General features: G+C 48.2%; 1 long non-coding RNA gene across 2 annotated transcripts; it reads left to right on the forward strand.

The window, feature by feature from the left end:
- The first annotated feature begins 2,097 nt into the window (after positions 1 to 2,097).
- On the forward strand, positions 2,098 to 16,373 carry LOC141740000 (uncharacterized). 2 transcript variants are annotated; one of them, XR_012585853.1, is made up of 3 exons: positions 2,098 to 2,289; positions 7,171 to 7,266; positions 15,395 to 16,373. It is a non-coding gene; the product is annotated as an uncharacterized LOC141740000 (long non-coding RNA). The 2 variants fall into 2 exon arrangements; XR_012585854.1 differs by lacking the exon at positions 15,395 to 16,373 and adding an exon at positions 8,197 to 8,446.
- The last annotated feature ends 3,163 nt before the right edge of the window (positions 16,374 to 19,536 follow it).

Below are 19,536 nucleotides of genomic sequence, written 5' to 3' on the forward strand. Positions count from 1 at the left end.
TGGATGGGCTGAGGAAGAGTTAACGAGTCCTTGCAGTCGGGTCACATTCCTCCCCGTGCTTGTAAATGGGAAGCAATTTGCTTCCAGTGGTTTTGGGGCTATTCTCATGATGTCCAGCTTTTCCCCAAATTTCCCGCTCCCGAAGTCACGGGACGATGTGCAAACTCCTGCCTTCAGACTCAATGATGTTCTTCACCCTATGAGTTGTGCAGGAAATTCTGGAAATAATTGAGGATGACAAGCATGAATTTTGCCGATGTGATTTATGCTTTATTTTTTTTTATTTTTTATTTAAATCCTCCCGATCTTCAGCCCTCCCAGATGTGTTTGGCTGCCCTGAAGGTACTGGTGGGGATGAAGGCCGCTGCCCCTGGCCGTGATGGTAACTAACCGTGTGCACCTCCTTATCCTTCCAACCTGCCCAGGCACCTGCGCTGTCCCACCAGCAGCAAAGACAGCCGTCCCACCAAAAATCATTCAATTATGGCCCCAATAGAGCTGTGTCAGCAAGCATGGGGAGCCCGGCCCCCTCTTCGGCAGAGTCCGCTGCCAGGGAGGAGCGGGGGTCTTTGCCCCAGCCCCTCTCTGCTCACCACTTGTCCAAATAGTCGTAAATCACCAGCAAATTCCTGGGTCTGCTGCGTGCGGGGTTGCGGGGGGAAGGTTGGGCTTCAAAGGCGGTGAGGGGCAAGCAGGAACCTTTCATTAACTGTGGGAAAAGCCTCCCCTCACCTCGGACAGTGTGAAAAGTCCTAACCACGTATTTGAAGTGGTGGAAAAAGGGGGGAAACATAAAGAAGGGCACCAGAGCCATCACAATCTGCTCGTCTGGAGCTCTTGTCTGATCTGCACTCCGGATAATTTGTGGAAGATGGCAAAGCGAGAGTGATGGGACTCCCCATTTCTCGTGCCTTTGTATTGTTTGCATGTGTGTCATCCAATTAAGTGGGAAGCTCTCCAGGAGCACTAAGCTGCTGTTCATTGCTTTTTCACCCTTGGGTTTCCTCCTTGTTTTGGTTTTGTTTTTAATATTAGGCTTTTTAACACTGCAGAGGAACCACGAGTTTTAACAGCAGTCCTAACTGCAAAGGGGTGACGTGGCGCCTTCAGCTGGGATTGTCATTTCCTTCCAGTGTGACCCCGGCATCAGATGTTTGACTTTTCAGGAATCAAGGTGAAGAAGAACAAACATGCACCCAGACCAGCAAAATAAAAAAATAGAGCGCCTGTACTGCGCGGGTGCTGGAGGCCGATCTTTCTCGCTGCCAGCAAGCTGCTGGGGTTTGGAAAACTCATCAGTGGGCGGTCTGCCAGAGCTGAACCTTGGCGATGGGTGGTCACCAACAAAAAGCAGAGAAAGAGAAAGGAAAAAGCCTACAAGGAGATGATTTTCCACGAGGTGATGGGTATCTGTTTTACCACGCGGCTTAACAGCCGCCCTCCTGTTGAAAGATGAAATTATAGTGATGTAACGACGAGCCGTAGAAGGGTCGGCTTTGACCAGGGTGGGACGCCTGCAGGTCCTGGATGCTCAGCTGCAGCAGGCTTGGTGCGTCTGGGTGGCTTTGACCTTGTCCCCGTAAAGAAGCGTGGTGGCACCTTTTTCAGCTGCATCTCCAGGGCCACCCAAAGTGGCTGAATGGCGATGGGGAAGAGCTGGCAGTCACCTGCTTGTATCCCTGTACTCTGGCGCAGCTGTACCACCCAGGGCAACACCTCCCACAGCAGCCTTTGCTCCATATATTTACCCCGTATATATATATTGTCCCATATATATACACTATATTTATATATTTACTATATTTATAACACAGCTTGGAGCTAATTAGCACCTGGAGCCGCAGACCGCATCAACCGTGTTCACACCTTCTCTGGACCGGGACTAACTTCATCAGTTCCTAAACTCCCAGCCACCTGGAGTTAGCCTGGATCTAGGGAAAGCTCAGGCTCATCAAACTTTCCTGGGAACAACCCAGCCTAAGGGCTTGGTCCTCCCACTCACCACACCTGGGCCTAATCCACACCTTGTGCCAGGTGGCCTTGGAGCTTACTTAAACCCTCCCTACGGTGCTTGCTGTTAGTCTTAGTGCTGCTGGTTGTCCTTCCTGGAAGCTGGTTGTGCTTCTGCCTAGCGATGCTGGGGCTCAGCTGGAACAGCCTCTGCCGCAGCTTTCCTTAAATGAGGCACGCTAAGGGTGTAGAGCTCAAAAGCGATGAGTGGAGGCTACTGAAGGTAGCCAGGAGGAAAGATTTTGAAGCAAATGATGCTGAAGCAGAGCCTGAGCAAAGGTAAGACATGAAGATACAGAAAAAGGGAGAAGCGGGTGCAGGGAGGCTGCAAAAGAGCCAGTGGCTAGGCTGCTGCGTGTAGTCAGGCTGGCTAGGAAAGGCTGAACGTGGCTTTCTGGTGCTGGTTGAGAGGAGCAAAGTCACTGTGCTGCTTCTGTGGGAGCTGGTCTTGCCTCTAAAAAATGCCATTGGAGAGCTGCTGGCTTGGCAGCTGGGGAAGCTGCAGCTCCTCTGTGTAGATACACGTAGTAGGTGTCGATGCTGGTGTTGCTTCACGTTGGGAGGAGCTGGGCAGCTTGTTCCTCTGGCTGGCAGGGAGGGGAGATGTGTAATAAAACCCAAGCGCTTCGTGTGTTAGTCCAGTCTGGACCTGGCTTAGCTGGAGTCTCCCGTTCTGCATTTCGTACAACCAATGGGCAGCTTTCCAGCACAAACACCTGAAGCTTAAGAAAGACTTCAGGCTACTGTCTTGCAGAAGGCAGTGCTTAAGTTGTGTCTTCTTGTGAACACAGCCCCTTTTGCAAAGCGTTCAGTGCTCATGACTTGCTGGTAGCATTGGGAGGACACCCAGGTCTGTGGTGGGAACACTGGGAGTGCCCACAGGGCATCAGTCACCTGGGCAGGGGATGACCTGGAGATCCAAGGCCACTGTGAGCCCCTGGAAATCCTGCTGCGCTGTGCATGGGGCTCCTGGATTTAGTCTTGGTTTTGTTAGCAAGTAACAGTGCTGTGGACCCAAATGATGTGGTTTTTTTTTTTTTCTGGAAATAAGGAGCAGTGACTTCACTGAGTTTTTGGAAGCTGGCCCAGGGTCTCCAATGCGGCGTTGTACGATATAATTGAGTTTATTTTAGCAGACCCTATCATCTGAGAAGCCTGGAGCCCTGTGTGCTTGCACGCACGTGTGTAAGGGTACTGGTCCCGGCAGCTCAGCTGCGCTGCTGCATCACGTTTCCTCCTGGCTCTGGGATTTTTGCCTTTGCGGGTTGAAAAAGCACGTCGTGAAGCATAACCTTTCTGCTCCGGCTGCCGAGATCCCCCGGCCTGCCTGATGGATGCCAGGGGCTTGGCTGCTGCCTGCAGCAGGCAGGCACAGGGAAAATGTCGCACTTGGGGTGGCAGGACTAAGGAAGCCCCGTTTCGTGGAGATTTGCGTCTTTAGAGGGATGGCAGAGGAATTGCAGGCTGCTTTCCCTCTCCCTTCAGCAAATCCACGTGATAGCTCAGCAAGCAAGGGACGGGCCGTGCTGGGGCTAATGGGAATGGTGCGGATGCTGTTGGCTCTCCGGGATGCGTACTCAGCATCCAGCTGGCACAGGGCTGGAGAGTCCCTTCCCTTTTAGCAAGAGCTGTTATATAGTCTCTCTTCTCTGGACAATTGCCGGGTTTCATTTTATTCCCCCCCCCCCCCCCCCCCCCCCCCCAATCTGTTGAGCTCTAATTCTCTTTTCTGTCTGGCTGGAGCTGAGCAGCAGACTGAAAAGCTACGGGGAGAGACTTTGGTTTTGATGGAGAGATGTACACTTGAGAGATTACACAAACCTCATTTTGTTGGGAAGCCAGGCTGAAAACCCACAATACTTATTTTCTTAGAAAATAAACCGCTCCAATACATCAACTGTCTGCGCATAGGCGGGACGATCACTGTTTAGCAAAATAACTATAATTTTCCCTTTTCTGTCTTTCCAAAACTACTCTTCTAGGCTTGGACCTCAAGCAGCCTGTGAAACGCAGCTACCAAAAAAGCTCAGCGCATGCAGATGCTGTTTATTACATTATTGCTGAGTGCTGCTGGGTCAAAGAGCTCTGAGCTTGGGGGAAATGGGGCAAGCGGGATTTTTATTCCAGACGTGTTTAGTGGGAGCTCTGAAATCTTCCCCTGTGGGGGCCGAGCTGCCTGCGTGGGGGCTGTGGGTGTAGGGCAGCTCCCTGTTGCCGGGGTTTGCACCCGCGGGGCGGTTAACGTGCAGATACAGTGCAAGCGCTCAGCTCCCAAGGGACTTATTCGCACGGGAGCGGCGCCATGCGATGTGGCTGTGCTGCTGACAGCTCTGGTGACTGTCACGGAGGCTCTTCCCTGCCATGTGCGGACCAGGAGTTGCTCAGATTTATCTTTCTGGGAGGAAGGGGTGGTCCAGGTCAGGAGAAATCGATTGTCAGGACTCGCCAAAGTCCTGTTGCTGATCCTCTGTGTGAGAATTAATTTAATTTGCCACTCGGCGTGGGCGTACCTGCACAGACTTCTAGTTTCCCATAAAATACTTGTTGCAGTAAACATTAGGGAGATGATACCAGCTGTCTTAAAAAAAAAAAAAAAGCCATGCCAACCCAATGTTTGTTATTGGTTTGAAGGCAACTGGGGATGACAACTTCTGGCACTTCACTTGAAGCGTGTATTTCTGATTGCTGTCTAGAAAAGAAATTGTGGCTTTGCTAGGTTTTGTGCCAGCTCTGCGTTGCTCTGAGGCGCAGCACAAAGGGGATCCTTGCCTTGGAGGCGGGGGGGGAAAAAAGGGGTTGCAGACCACCAGATTCAGAGTGGAGCTGAACTCGGCTCTGCCATCTCCTCCTGGCTGATGAACCTGACCCACCGCCTGGCTTCGGGGTCTGACGTTGAGCAACAATTTCTTCCCCCATTTGTGCAGGCTTAGCCCTGACCTGTGCCTGACCCAGCGGCAACTGGCTTTGGCTTGTTGGCTACCAGCTCTGCCCCCTACGCTGCTGATCCCCAGTCACTGCCTATGTCCCCTGTCCCAGGCAGGAGCCATGCCTGCAGATGCCAATGGGAGCAAGACATGTGGAGAGGGTCCTTTTAAGCTCCCCAAATACCAGGAAAATTTGCCTTTGGATTCTATTCAAGGGGTTGGGACACCCCACCCCCCCCACCCCCCCACCCCCCCCAAACTTAGGTGCTTCAACTCTTGTGCACCCAAGAAATGTATTGGATCCGGCCCCAGATCGGGAAGGTTAAATGGGCTCCCACACACATGCTCCTTTGACTTTACGTGCTTGTAACATTCTAGGTTGCTTTCTGGTCCCTGATGACTTAATTCATTCTGTTTTGTATTTGGTTTATAACTTGCAGGCAGTTAATGTTATTGGCAAAAGAGTAAATAAAAGGTAAATGGTGCCTGTGTTCTTAAAGTAAAAGCCATGCTGTTTAAAAAAAAAAAGTATATAGGCACCCCAAAATCCAGCTTCCCCGGGTTTGTCTGTGCGGAGGCTGAAGCTTTGCCTGGCCTCCTGCTTCTGAGCTGTGTTTCGTACCTATTCTCATTTGCCCAATTTAACCGCAGTTACTCATTAGCCCAGGGGCAGCTGGTTAATGGCAGCGTGAAATCAGACTCTCCCCGCTGTCAGAGGAGGAAAGTCTCCAGCTCTAGAGGTGGGATTAGGGTTTGCTATAGCCCTGCCTGGTAGGAAACCTCCTTCCTGGCAGCTTCCACCACCCCGCTCGGCTGCATTCGTAAAAGTTGTTTCTGTTATTTATACCACTGAGCTTGGAGGGTAGTTGCTGCACGGGCTGCTGAAGAGACCCAAGAGGCTCCGGTATTTTAAGGTTGGGGGTGGTGGTGGTGGGGGAAAGGTGAGGTTGTCTAAGAAAGTGCAAGTCTGGCAAGAGATTTGAAAACGAGGCAAATAAAAGCTAAGTGCTGCTCTTGGTAAAGCTGTCTATTAAAATTTTCAATTTACCAACTTCAGTCCTTCATTAGGGCTAATGGACAAAACCATCTCAGTCTCTCTTTTTGCTGCCCTGTTTGGTGTGTTTAGAGGCTGCTTTTTTTTTTTATTATTAGATACCCCCATTGCACCACTAAAACCTGAATTTTCACTGTGTGGAGCTCCCTTTGTGTTAAGGGTGAGACCGTGGCCCGGTGACGTCGGGGGCTAACTTGACATTGATGTCAATAAAGCTGGGATTTCACCAAAACCAGCATACTATATTCTCTGGATTTTGCAAGTAGGAACTCATATATATGTGTGTGTGTGTACGCATGTATATATTTGTAAATATAAAGCCTACTAACTGGCATTGGTGCATTGAAGCTTAATCTTTATTTTTGAGGCCTTTCAGGACACAACTGGGATACAGAAATGCACGCGTGCGGTTTCTCCCAGCCTCTCTGACTGGTTAGGCTCCCGTGCTCCAAGTTGGCTCTCCGTCGCTGAGCTCGATGGGGGTGCCACAGGGAGAGCAGCTCGGCTTCTGCTCCAGCAGAATAACTAGGGCTGTAGTTATCCAGCCCGAGGGCCGGAGGGGTTTCTAGATAGTCAGAGCTAGGTGAGGACTTCCACTGCGGGGGGGAAGATTATCTGATCTAGCTTCTGCTCCATCGTCCAGCTAGATTTCTAGTCAACCCAAGAGATACTGCTTATATTTACCTTTAGAACCTCATGTATCCGAGTAGGAGAAAATACCCATCTCTCCGTTGTCCAGGATGGAGCAGATGTGCGATTTGTACAAATTTGCAAAGCTGGTCCCTGCCTCAGATGTGCCCTTCATTTTTTTTTTATTTTTTTAAGTTTCTGTTTGAACGCTTGGAGGAGCGGGCTGGGACCTGAGGCATGCGGTGCGAGTGCCTGCAGGAAATCTGTGTCAGGGCTGGGCTATGAAACAAGAGCTGCATCCTAGCCTAGTGCTTTAACCACAAACCCACGCTCTCCAATAGACGATTTTTTTTTTCCTTGTATCCAAAACCCATTCAAGTGTCTGGAGCAGCTGAACATCTGGTATTAACTGCTCATCCCAGCACTGGGTTTTGGAAAAAGAGTTGAAACCACTGGAGTAGTCATACCCCAAACAGATGAGTTTATTCCTCTGACTGTTCCATTCCAGTTCCTTCTGTGTTTCTCACACTTTAGCTATCTGTCCCCTTCCAGGACCAGCCAAGCAACGGTTTTGAATGACGGGTGCTTTCTGCTGGACAAGGGGTAGGAGATGATCACTGCTGGAGGTACAGTCATTACGGAGATCAGGTAAAGTTTTATCTCCCTTGTCTTTGCTGCTGTTGTCTTTCTACCGTGTTAAAAAAAAAATAAATCTCTGGCTCAGAGCAACAGTTGGCTCAGCCCAGCATCCTGCCGCTGATGCTGGTCGGCAATAAGAAAATGAGGGACTATGCGTAAGAGACACCGGGTCCAGGGGTTCTTCCTCTCCAGCTCCACGCTGTGGGGTATGGGCAGGAGCTGCTGCTCTCCCGTATCTCAGGCTGAGCACAGCAGGCTGGTGTGGTCCAGGAGGCGTGTGAGTTACGGTGGGTGTGTGTGTGTTTGAGCCGATACCTCCAACCTCAGAGCACACGTGCCCCTCTTTCTGCTGCAAAGGCTGGTGTCCGTGGGAGTTTGCCGGCAGGTGTGATTTGCAGATGGGAATAGAGCCGCCTGGTGCACCAAAATAGCAAAGAGAGGAGCTGGTGTCCAAGCCGGGTCTGTCCTGGTTTGGTGAAAGCAGTACGACACAAGGCAGGTGCCACCAGCATCGAGTGCTCTGACCCCATGTGGAGCCCAAGGTGTGCAACAGTGTAAAGAAGTAATAGAAAAGCTGGGATTTTACCATACAGCAAGCAGAGTCGTTTCCATCTGGTGGAAGCTTTTGCATTTTGATGTTTTTCGTGCTAGATCAGAGAGGAAAGTCAAGACCTATTTGTTTGGTGGCGCGTGTTCAGAATTATGTATGCTACAGGAAAGTCACCCTGTTTCCTAGACAAAACGTTTTGGAGCATTCAGGCCTCGAAACATTTGGACTTGAGCAACATTTCAAAGTGAAATATTTAATTTTAAAATGTCTTCTCGTAAAATAGAGGAAAACATTGTTGAAGTCACGTTTTTCCTGCCGAGATGTTGATTTTTGATGGAACTGCCTATTCTGATGAAAAAGCTCTTCAGCAGGAAGTGTTCCACCAACAGGGCTGCCAGGAAATACCGCTCTGCGCTTCCGTGGACACACACTGTTTCAGCTTGAAATCACTCTCTTCTGGATTCAAACATCATCTTACACGGGCAACGCTGTGTGCGCGCTGTGCCTTAGTGAGCTGGAAGGGAGCATCGCACCGAATCGTAGCTCATCAAGACACATCAGGGCGTGAACCGTGGCTGGTGTCCGTTTTATACAACTGGCTTCTGTGTTTTAGTGAATATGATTGCGAGGATGCACAAGGGCGACAGGTATCAAATAAGAATTAAAATTTTGCCTTGACTTTTTTTTTCTATATACCTTGCTTTGAAATAGACATCGTCCCCCTCATCAGTCGGGGGTCTTGGATTTAGATATCTCTATTCATGGGCTTCCAAGTAAGAAGGTGGGAAAACAGCTCTGCCAAACCCGGCCTTGGGTTTTCTGTGGATTTTTATGGGGACAGGATTTCACCTTCTGGCGTGAGGCCATACTGGAAGGTCTTTCCCGGGCATGGCTTTTGAGTCTCATTCCTGCTTTACCTTCACCCTTATTAAAGCTGAGGCTTGACTGCATCCCATCTGGAGCTCTCCAAGCCCAGTTTCTTGGTGTCTTCTGCCTAGTGCTTCTTCCCAGTGAGGTTTCACCAGCAAACAGCAGAGCATGGGTGAAATCAGGCTGCGTGGGGGTTGCAGCATTATCGGGTGGGGTTTGGTTTTTTTTTTTCCGAGGCGGTAGATGTTGCAGCATTGAGCTGTGAGTGAGTCAACTAGGATTCCTGCCTGAAGGAGCGGATTTACCAGTGGAGTAATGGGGTGGTATCCTCCTGTCACCAGTTAACGGCTGGGGACCGGTATGTTGATGTGATCCTTGCAGCCTTTTTATCACACCACAGCCCTGCCCAGTGACTCCGAGCATGCAAGTTTGAAGCTAACAGGAGATACAGGGTTGCGTCGCTCTACCTGTGATTCCTTCTCAAAACAAGGGCAAATCTTAATACCGATAGACGGGAAGACCTCAGAAAGACACCAGTAAAAATAAGCCCTCCCCACGTTCTTGTCCCAGTGCAGATGCTTAAGCCTCTAGGAGGGAGGGAATGGGATTATTTTTTTTTTTTTTATTTAGAACTGAATGAAAACCATGATCTGGGCAGAAAGTGCAGTTGAGAGAATGATGAGTGATTTGGGAAGCAAGATTCACCAGTACCTCTCCTGGAAAACAGTTTTTATTTAACTTGAATAACATGCCAATAACAGAAAGCATAACTCATCTCGTGAAAGTTATGGTTGGCTGTAAAAAAGAATACAGAAAATTTTCCTACTCGAGATGAAATGTTTTTCTTTTAATTCTTTGGTATTCTCTCTGCAGCGCTATAAACTCTAATTCATGTCTTGGCCTCGGCTGCAAGATCTAGCTGTGCTTAGCAGAACGGGGTCTACTTTAAAAATTTTTGAGATTTTAAGTCACACACCTTCCATAGCGTTAAAAACCACCATATGTCAGTTGGGTTTTTTTGGGGTATGAGACCTATGGCTTAGGGGAAAGGCAAAGGGGAAGACTGGAAGGTAAATAGCTAACTAAATGGGGTTTAACTGCTGCACGTTGTTTTAAATATCCTTTAAAAAACCCTAATATTGTAAACTGAGATGGGCTCCAAGTTCAGGGGATTGCAGATGTCATTTATTTTCTTTCCAGGTAGTTCTCTTAGACCATATAGTTCCGGCTGTGATTTAACGTTGAGAGGTTAAATGGAACCGTATGCAATTAGCCATTGGGCAATATAAGGATGTGGATTTCAAAGCATATGGAGCCTCCCCCAATTTTTGTGAGGGAATGACTTCCTGCGAAGGTCCCTTAGGTGTTTAGAGCTACGTAACCAGTCGGTCTTATTTTCCCCTGGACCGCTACCATATGAAGAAGGCATCTCTGCAGATACTGGGCTTCCCTCGCAGGACGGGGCTTGTTGCCACGCAGGGATGGGGACGCCGGGTCTGCTGGTGGGGCTGGGCGAGGAGCTGCTGCCCTGCCCTGCCTTCCCCCTCCAGCCCCGCCACCTCCGGGTTGGACTCATTGGCACTTTGTTGGATGTGTCACCCTCTTGGGCGTCGTTGGCGTTCTGAAATAGTGTGAAACCAAATGCTTCAGAATCTTCCAAGCAAGAGAATGAAAATAAACAAATCCCACTTATATTTTCATTCTGGTTTATTGAAACCTACAGTATCGTATTTGATATTACTTTTTTTTTCCTTCAAACTATTACACATCAGGACATCGCTTCCACTGGAGTGTCTACTCCCTTTTGTAAGACACTTTAATTCCCTGAAAACCCTCTTGTTTCCTGAAAACAGGCTCCGATCCACACTTTCCAGCCCACTCCACGCACAACATGTAATGTCCTTACTGGGTGTATCGAGTATAACTCCCAATGCCCTGGAAAAATAAACACAGAGCATTAATTGTGGCTCGCTCTCTAGGTGGATGGTAGATGCACGTTATTACCACGCTCGCAAAGTCAAAAGCTCGGACGTTTACCATAGAAGTTAACAGGGCTTATTCCGCAGACTCATAATAAATCTTTATAACCACATGTGGCTGAGTTATAAATATCTGCAAAGAGCAGGGGGGAAAAAAAAAAAAAAAACAAACCCTGACCAGCATATAGAAAAGTGTCTTCACGGCTTTAAAGGGTTTGATACTATTTTTAAGCGTTTGATAGTATTTTTGAGATGTGATACTTTTTTTTTTTTAGAGGGAATGTTATGTTTCGGAAAATTAAAGGGGGATTACCTCAGCAATCTGGCAAATTGGGGATACTGACGAACAGCCCAAAGAAACAACAAAACACAATCGGTAATTTTTCAAAAAATGTAAGCTCCTTTAACTTTAGTTACCTGAAGAAACCTCTCTAATGCTTCTGGCCCGAAAGCCACAAAAGCCAGTAGTTTAAAACCTCGGGGACGTGCAAGCGTGGCAGCCCCCAGAGCCCTGTCCTTCCCTGGGTTGGGTTTTTCCCCGCATCCAGCGACAGGTTGGTGCCACGAGGCCTCGTCGCGGCTTCACCGCTGCAAGAGTAGCTTCTTGAGTCTTTAAATGCTTTGCTTACGGTTTGGGGGGAGAGGAACCAACAAAACCTCAGGGATGTCTGAGCGCTTTGGGGGGAAAAAAAAAAAAATGGAATAAAATAAGGAAATACCGATTTTTTTGTTTAATTTTTTTTTTAAGGGACTTGCTTTTAGGCTTCCTTCTTCTGGGTTGGGTGACTGTAAGTGCGTTTTGCATCGCAGCCGCGTCGGGGCAGGGGCAGACGCGTGGCAGCACCCGCCTGGACCCCCGGACCCTTTCGTGATATAAAACTGACACAGCTCTGGTTATTTTTATTTTTTTTTCCTTAAAAAATATGGTCCATTTGCTTTCAGGAGCTAGGTTGTCCTTGCAGACGGTCTCCTGGACGTGCTGCTTCTCTGCTGCTGGATGGGCCAGTTCGTTGTTTTTCCAGCGACAGCTCATAGCTAATAATAATGAAATGAATGCAACAAAGAGCTCTCCTATAAGAAAAAAAGAAACGGCGCAGGCAAATGCTAGACAGGCCAGACAGCTATTCATCTGATGTTCATAATTCATAAAATATAGATCGCTTGCAAAGTAAATGATTTATCATAGAAAAATAAAGCACGGTTTCCTATAGGCTCCTTTTCAGAAACCTCGCATTTATTTACCTTCTCAGCATGGCTGTTTGGAAAACGTATCTCTCATGAAATATTAAACAGGCTTTCTATTTTTGAAGAACTGTCAACATTTTGGGGGAAATAGAATTAGCTAAAAAGAAATCTGGAAAACTGCGAGCGAGGGAGGAAAAGCTGCAGGTTTTTCTGTCTTTTAACAGGGGCAAATTTTGCAAGTGTCAGTAAAATGTTTTGGGGTTGGTTGGGTTTTTTTGTTCGTTTTTTTTGGTGGTTGTCCCCGATCAGCCGCAGTTTACAAGACCGAAACGTGTTTGTGCAGGGTGGCTTCTTCAAGGTCTGATATGAGTACCTTATGCTGGAATACTATAATACAAAATTCCCTGGTTTTGGGGTTGGTTTTTTTTTTTTCCCCTCCCGATACAGCCGGTGGGTCTGCGGGGCAGTTGGGAATGTGCCGTGGGAGGATTTATGGCACGCGCTGCCTGCCAGTGTTCAGCTGAGAGCAGCTCTTATTTTAAACGATAGCTGGATATATTTTATCCGAAGTATTACAATAATAGAAACACAACAGTGCATGATATTTATTTGTTTTTGTTTTTTTTTTTCATTTCACGTTGGAGCTAATCAGGGCTTTTAAAAGCAGAGGAAAGTTTTGTTTCGGTGAGTTGGGTGCTCCTTTCCAGGTGAACAAAATGCTCTTTTACAAGGGCCGTTTTTAGCAAACCTGCAATTATTTAATTACTGAGAGAAGCAGAGCTGCAAGCAGACTACAACTTAATTTGGACAAATGGCTATGTGACTTATTCGTGGCTTTTTTTTTCCCCCCCCGGAAGATATTTCCCTGCACATACTGGGTTTGTATTTGCACAGTGTTACATACCTAATTGACAAGCCGCAAGGAGCTCAGCAGCGTGAAATAAATACCACACGCTATTAACGTTTGCCTTCACGTATGATCTAAAAATGTCCTTTCTGGGCTGTTCGGATAAGACCCTCCAGTCGGAACTTAATAGCTCCCCGTCCTTAATAAATGTTTATTATTTCTTATAATTTCTTAAATAAGTTTTTTTAATGTTTATGACATCTGGAAACGGCACGCTTACTACATAAGGCAATCACCGCCTTTCTGGAGCGTGGGGTCTCTGCCTCACCAAGGCATGAGCAAGGCTGGCAGAGGCAGGAATATCTTCCAGAACCAGGAATTTCCTGGCGGTGCTGGGTTTAAGCTGTTTTATTCAGTGTGTAAATATTGTGGATTTATGTAGTTAGGGTTTGGACTTTTCAGTCTCACAGGTAAACGAAAACAGTATCTGATGGCTAAAAGCCCCTGGGAGGGGGGCTGAATTCAGTCTGGGAGGCTGAATTTGTCCAAATGTGGTTTGTGTCAAGCAATGCAATGCCAGGCTGGTAAATCAGAATTTTAGGATTGCCATTAGCTCCTCTTAGATGCCTTTATATTAAGTGATGCTAATTGCTGCCAGTGTAGCTCTGTTCTGCCAACTGCAGGCTTTCAATGGCAACTGGTTTAGGGTTGTTGTTTTTGTTTTTTTTTTAAGGACCTTTCATATCAGACCGAATTCAGAATATTGCTCAGGGCACTATTTTCCGAAGCACGTACTTGCGGGTCATTGTGCTTCCTTGCTGATGTAGTAGTTCTCGTGAGCGTTGTAATACTATTCTTCTGAAGCCCCGGGTCTCGGAGTCACGTTATTTGGGATTTTATTTAAAGTAGCATTCTAGTGATTTTGCTTAATAGAAATGCAAAAAAAGTGGAGAGACCGGAGAACCGCAGCTTCTTCCATTTGAAGCTGAGCTGAATCCTTTGGGTGATGATGGATGCGCCGCTGCGGCTGGGAGCGTAACGCAACCGTGCTGCTCCTACCTGCTTACCCGAACCAGGACTGAGGGCGATGCGAACGCGTGGAGGCATTGTTGCTCAAACAGGACGGTGGACTTCTCCTGGAGGAAGGCTTTATTTTGTATTGGAACTGCAACATTTCCAGTAAGATAAGAGTTTGGGCTGTCCGAAGTCAGGCACTTGTTACATGCCGCTGTTTGGAGCCTGGGCACTTCTTGCCCCTCACTGTAACCAGTGCTGGCTGTTCATTCCCCGCTGTAGCTCTGTTTTTGTTTCTAAGAACGATTAAGGCAGTAGAGGCTTTTTTCCCCCACTCTAAGATAGGTTGCTGTACGCTAAGGAAGAAGAGGGACCGTTGCTGATATTTTTTCCTATGGTGATCTTGCACCTGGCTTTGCACGGCTTAAAATCTTTGGGAATAGGAAGGGGAAAGACTGAAAATAAAATGAAGTTGCTGGAAAGCAGCTTTTCCCTTAAATTGCAGAGAGGACGGCCCGTTCCCAGGGCCTCGGTTGTGCTTTTTCCTCAGTGGAACGTGAATTTTTTTGCCCAGGTCCTCTGTGTGCCAGCCGGCTGCCTGATGGGTTGGTCTGTACCACTCGTCTGCGACTTCTCCGTTAATAAACAAAAGTCTCGTCCTCTGGGCAAAGCCTCCCTCGAAGCTGCTGGGATTCTTTCGGGAGCTGCCCTGCACATCTCCTCGGGGCTGCCGCAGCCACTGGGCACGATGGGAAGCAGTTTCCGAGCTGTCGGAGCTTATAGCTGGTGCATTAAAGTAAACTGGCTCTGATTTCAGTTTATTTTAAAACTCCAGGCTGTAAACTGAAGCCGTTAAAGTTTAATCTACTGACAGATGTGAATCAACACCCTGGAAGGCTGAGCTCTGCGCTGGGGGTAGCCGAGGTAGGATCTCCCTGCTTCCACCTCTGCTTCCAGGACGTCACCCCTGCTCACAGCTGTGATGGAGCCACCCCCGGGGTGTCACCCTGAGCACTGGCGTCACAGTGCCGCCAAATCTTCCTGGCAGGCAGGGAAACCTCCCCAGGGGAATGAGAAGGGCTGATGAGCCTTTAGCCACCCCGGTTCATTAGACCTGAATCCCTTTGCTGCTGGGATGTGGCTGCTCCAGCCCTGAGGTCTCCATTATGTGACACAGGTGGAGGACTCTAGTTTGGGGTGGGTTTTTTTTGTTGTGGTGTTTTTGTTGGTTTTTTTTTTTTAATTCAGTTATTTGTTGGATATTGATGAGATCTGAACTGATGCTTTGGAGAGAAGCCGGCTTCTGCAGGAGCCGGCTTGAGTCAAAGCCGTATTGAAGATCGAGCGTTGCATGCACCCACCCGGCCTTTCGACGCGGGGGTGACTTGCTTACAGTCTGTTATTTACAGACACTCCCACACATGTCTTCCTACATAAATTGATTCATACCATCAGAAAGCAGAGTCGTAGTTTAACCTTAGAGTTTCTCCTGTGCTGCGTTCAATGGGATTCACTAGGTGAGCTTAGACATGCATTTTGTGCACCTTGCGGTCTTGAACTGGTTAAAAAAATGTAAATGTTATGTTACCGGTAGGAATAACAAAAAGTATTCCCCCTCTTCTACCAACAAGCGTTCAGTCTGGGAGGTTTCAGGTGGGTGCATGTTTCAGTTACCCTTATTTCATTTGTCAGGCAAAGGCACGGGGAGTGTTTTACACTTGAGCTGCGCCTGGAAAAAGACACTGCTCAACACCCATGAACATGTGTAAAGCAGAGGAGATGACACATTTGTCTGCTTACATTTGGATGTTTCATACGTCTGCGGAGATAAGCATCAAACGGCTACGTCTTGACTCCTTTGGACCAAGGCAAAACCGCCAAAGTTCGAGGTGACGGAGAAGGGCAAGGTGGAGGTTTCTCAGCTGCTGCCGGTTGCGCGGGCTGCATCCGGGGCTTCGTCTTCCCGCCTGGAACCCCACCACGAGCCCAGGCTTCAGCAACGTGCCTCTTCGGCTCCCTGCTCTGGCAAACAAGAAGGGAGCTGTGCTTTCTGCAATCTGGAAGACTGTGCTAATGAAGATCTCTCCGGGCATATGGATCCCATTTGTAAGCAGCGGTGAGAATATCCAGGTCAGCCTGTATATGCTGGGGTGTCTGTCCGTCCATCTGTTTTCACACGACTGGCGAATGATGGAACCCTCCAGACCCAAAGGATCGTAAATCTCGGCGATGAGCGTGGCTGCTTTTCCCATCCGTCATAAAACAATGAATTAAATTCATGCCTGTCAAAATACGCCGCTGCGAGCTCGCCTTCTCCTGCGGCCGGAGGAATACAAAGCCCCATCTCATTGCCGTAATTTATGGCCTCCTGGGGAGATTTGGGTGATTAGGGCTTGGCCCACCAACACGCAGAAAAACAGTAGGAACTCCAATAACTCCAAATGGAAATCTTGGGTCAAATTTATCAAACAAATCAGAGAGAAATCTATTTCTGTTTGGAGAAGGAGGAGATATATTACATGTTTAGTAGACGAGTACAGCTCTGGAACATTTGGCTATTCGGTATTTGTGAGTTTTGGAATTTCTAGCTTAAATAGTATCACCAGAGGACATGTGATGTATTAGACATGAGCACATTTTTAGCCAAATAAAATATACAACTGCAAGCAAAGAGGTTTTTCAATGTTAACAACAACATATTTGTGCAAATGATGTAACCGAAAATTTTCTAGGTAGGACTTAAAAAAGCAGAGTTTTTTAGTACTGGAAAAACACGTGGGGGGAAAAAAAGATAAAATATGTTAGAAGTGGATGACAACAAAACCAGAGCTGGAGGGAGGAGAAGGTGATAAGGTGCCATTATTTCACTTACAGAGATTTATACTGCCACTTATTACTTGATATTTGGACAGACTCTTTTTTTTTTTTTTTTTAAGAGCAATCCTTTCTTTTGCCCCAAAAAGAGACCATTAATCCGAAACGTGCACTGGCCATCCTGAAAATATCGTTTGCTGTTAGAGGCGTGCTGAAAAACACACGGGGGATATAAGTGAGGGTGGTGTGATGAAAGGCACGTGTCCTCCCGCTCCCCTGGCGTGACTTGGCACCCACCCTGCTGCCAGGGCTTCTTTGCGACTGCCCGGGGATGGTCCTGGCGTGTCAAAGCCCCCCCCACACACACACCTTTTCCTCTCGGGCAGGCAGGGCAGCGATGCTCCTGGAGAAGCTTGTGCAATTGCAACTCCACTTCTCCGCCAGACGCGGGACGTTATTTGTAAGCGTTTGAACAGCAACGCGTGTGCGTGTTGACAGTGGAAAGGGGGAAAGCTGCCGGTTCCTTCCAGGGCAGGAACGAATTATGGGGAAAACAGTGGGGAGAGAGGGAGCCCGGGGCAGTGCCCGGGGACAGCGCCCGGGGACAGCGTGTGCCGTGGGGCTCAAGATGACTAGGGGGGGCACCCTGTCTGCAGGCACGTGCACTTGAATATTTGCCTTAAGAAATTATTTAACTGGTGGAACTGCTTACCATGAGGTGCTCGAGAACCAAGTGAGGTTTCACTGAGGACCTGGTGTTCAAACAGGCCGTGAGGATGTCTGTGTTGCCCAAAAAAACCCCCAAAAAACCTGTTAAAAGGGTTCTGGAAGGATGTCTGTTTGTTGGAGATGTATTGGCCTCTCTTGCCCTGTTCCTGGACTCATCTCTCTGATCCATCATCTATTAAAAACGCCCCACTGGGTTTTCTCTTTGAGGTGGATGGGCTTTGGACTTCCGTGCCACTCCAGCAATCCCCATCAATGGATTTGCTGGAATAGACCTGCGGTAACGGGCTTGTCCAGCATCTGCAGATATTGCAGGCAGATTAAAATAACACTTAAGGATGGGCAGGGGGAGGGGGGGGGAATCTCTGTCCTAATTGCACTCCGTTAGCCTCTGTAGGAGAAGTAACCTGTGTAATCGAAAGGCACTGGTTTATTGGTTCGCACTTCATAAAATAAGTTGCTGTTAGTTTTATGGCAGCCTTGGATTTTCTGTTTCGCGGAGGGAAAGGTAGTTCTTTGCATGACAGCCTCCATTACCTGTCCAAACTGCACACAGGCTCCGCGCTGCGGCCTGCTCAGCTGCTTGTAAGGGTCTGCTAAATGGGAACACATGTTTGGAGGGGGGGAAGACTGCTTTTGCCATTTCTGCAAGGCTACTTCTCTGCAAAGGCAGGGGTTATACGAGCTACTGCGCTCGCACCTCAACAAAACCGCAAGAGGGAACCCGGACAGGGTCCTGGGACTTAAGAAACAGGAGTGGAAAAAAAAAATGAATAAAAAAAAAAAGGTGGATGCGTCGCGTAGCGCTGCCCTAACGCAGGTGGGAGAGCGGGGTAAGGCAGCACGGAGGATGTGCTGGCTCCCGCTGAGCTGCCGGAGCTCAGCCCTTTGGGAATAGAGGCTGCTTATTTATGTTCGATTTACGCGAGGTAGGAAATGCGCTTTCCCCGGTAGAAGTAATAATTCGAATATTAAAATGGTATTCCTGTCCTAAACTGGGACAAAAAGTTGATTTCAAAATAGCTGTCACGCCCAAAAGTTTTGAAGGGTAATGGTTCCGGGTCACTTAAACCGCTGATGAGTTCAGAACGTCTCCCTTCGCCAACCCCAAACTATTATTTTTAGCGTATGTAATTACCTTACATCTAAGAAGGAAACTCCTTTGAAAACCAAATGATGTTTTCAGAAAGTAATGAAGTAAATAAGATCAGTATTTTTATTTTCAGAAGCTGTTGGTAGCTGGGGGGGCGGGGGAAAGGTGTTGAAACTAAGCCTTTACCCTGAAAAATGTGGTTTTCAACAAATTGTGGGTTCCTTTTGAAACCACGTCTTGTTTGACTTTCCTCATTCAGGGCGACGGAACAAAAACTATTAGGAAGGGAACAGAAAATCCCACTGGAGAGGTGTAGGTGACCCAGGAAGCAGCTATCGGCTCTTGACTGAGATGCTCTGGGTATATGTCTGTCTTTTGGTCCATCAAACTTGCCCCAAATTAGATACTGAACCGATCAGTGAAACACGAGAGAGAAGAGGCTGAGGTGGTGCCGAGCAGACGCCACCAGCTTCTTTCAGAGCGGTTACATAGACCCTAGAAAACCTTCCCTCCACCTGCCCCACCGGGTCCCTGGGTACCACTGGCTGGTGGGGGGCTGTTCCATCACGGGCTTTCTGGCTCAGCTGGGAGTCATTGTTCTGCGCAGCTCGTGGCTGGGTTGGTAAAGTCATCGCGAACCTGGCTTTCCTAACCATCGCTTCCGTACGGGCGTGCTCCCACCTTGTTCTCTCCCTCCCATTGGGAGCGGAAAGCATCTGTGGGATTTTTGTTATTTATTTATTTATTTATTTTCCTTGTAGTGAGATGGAGCTTCAGAAGCAAAGAGGGAGTGATGAAATACAGTCCGGCATAGTTTAGATTATCTGGGAAGGAGTATTTGCCTGGCGGCGGGGGGTGCGTGTGCTCCCAGTGCCAGTGAGAGAGACTACTGAGAGGTGGTTGGGGAGCGAGGTTGCCGCAGAAGACCAATGCGATAAATTTTTATGCCGAAAGGAATTATTTGCGGCGGCGAGGAGAAGGGAGTAGAGAAAATCATTGCAAGCGCTACCAGGAAAGGAAACGTACCTCTGCACGGCTTGAATTCCTGCGTTGTCTCTCATTTCCCAGTGAGCCGGCGTTATCTCGCAGGTCTGTGGCGCACGGGAGCACCTGGTAGCTAACCTGTGAATTACGTTATACAAGGCGTCAGTTATTTACGACAGGCATCTCTGAAAACGAAGGCAAGGGTCCCGCGCCTGGC

The sequence above is a fragment of the Larus michahellis genome, chromosome 3 (assembly GCF_964199755.1).
Source record: "Larus michahellis chromosome 3, bLarMic1.1, whole genome shotgun sequence".
NCBI classification, from domain to species: domain Eukaryota; kingdom Metazoa; phylum Chordata; class Aves; order Charadriiformes; family Laridae; genus Larus; species Larus michahellis.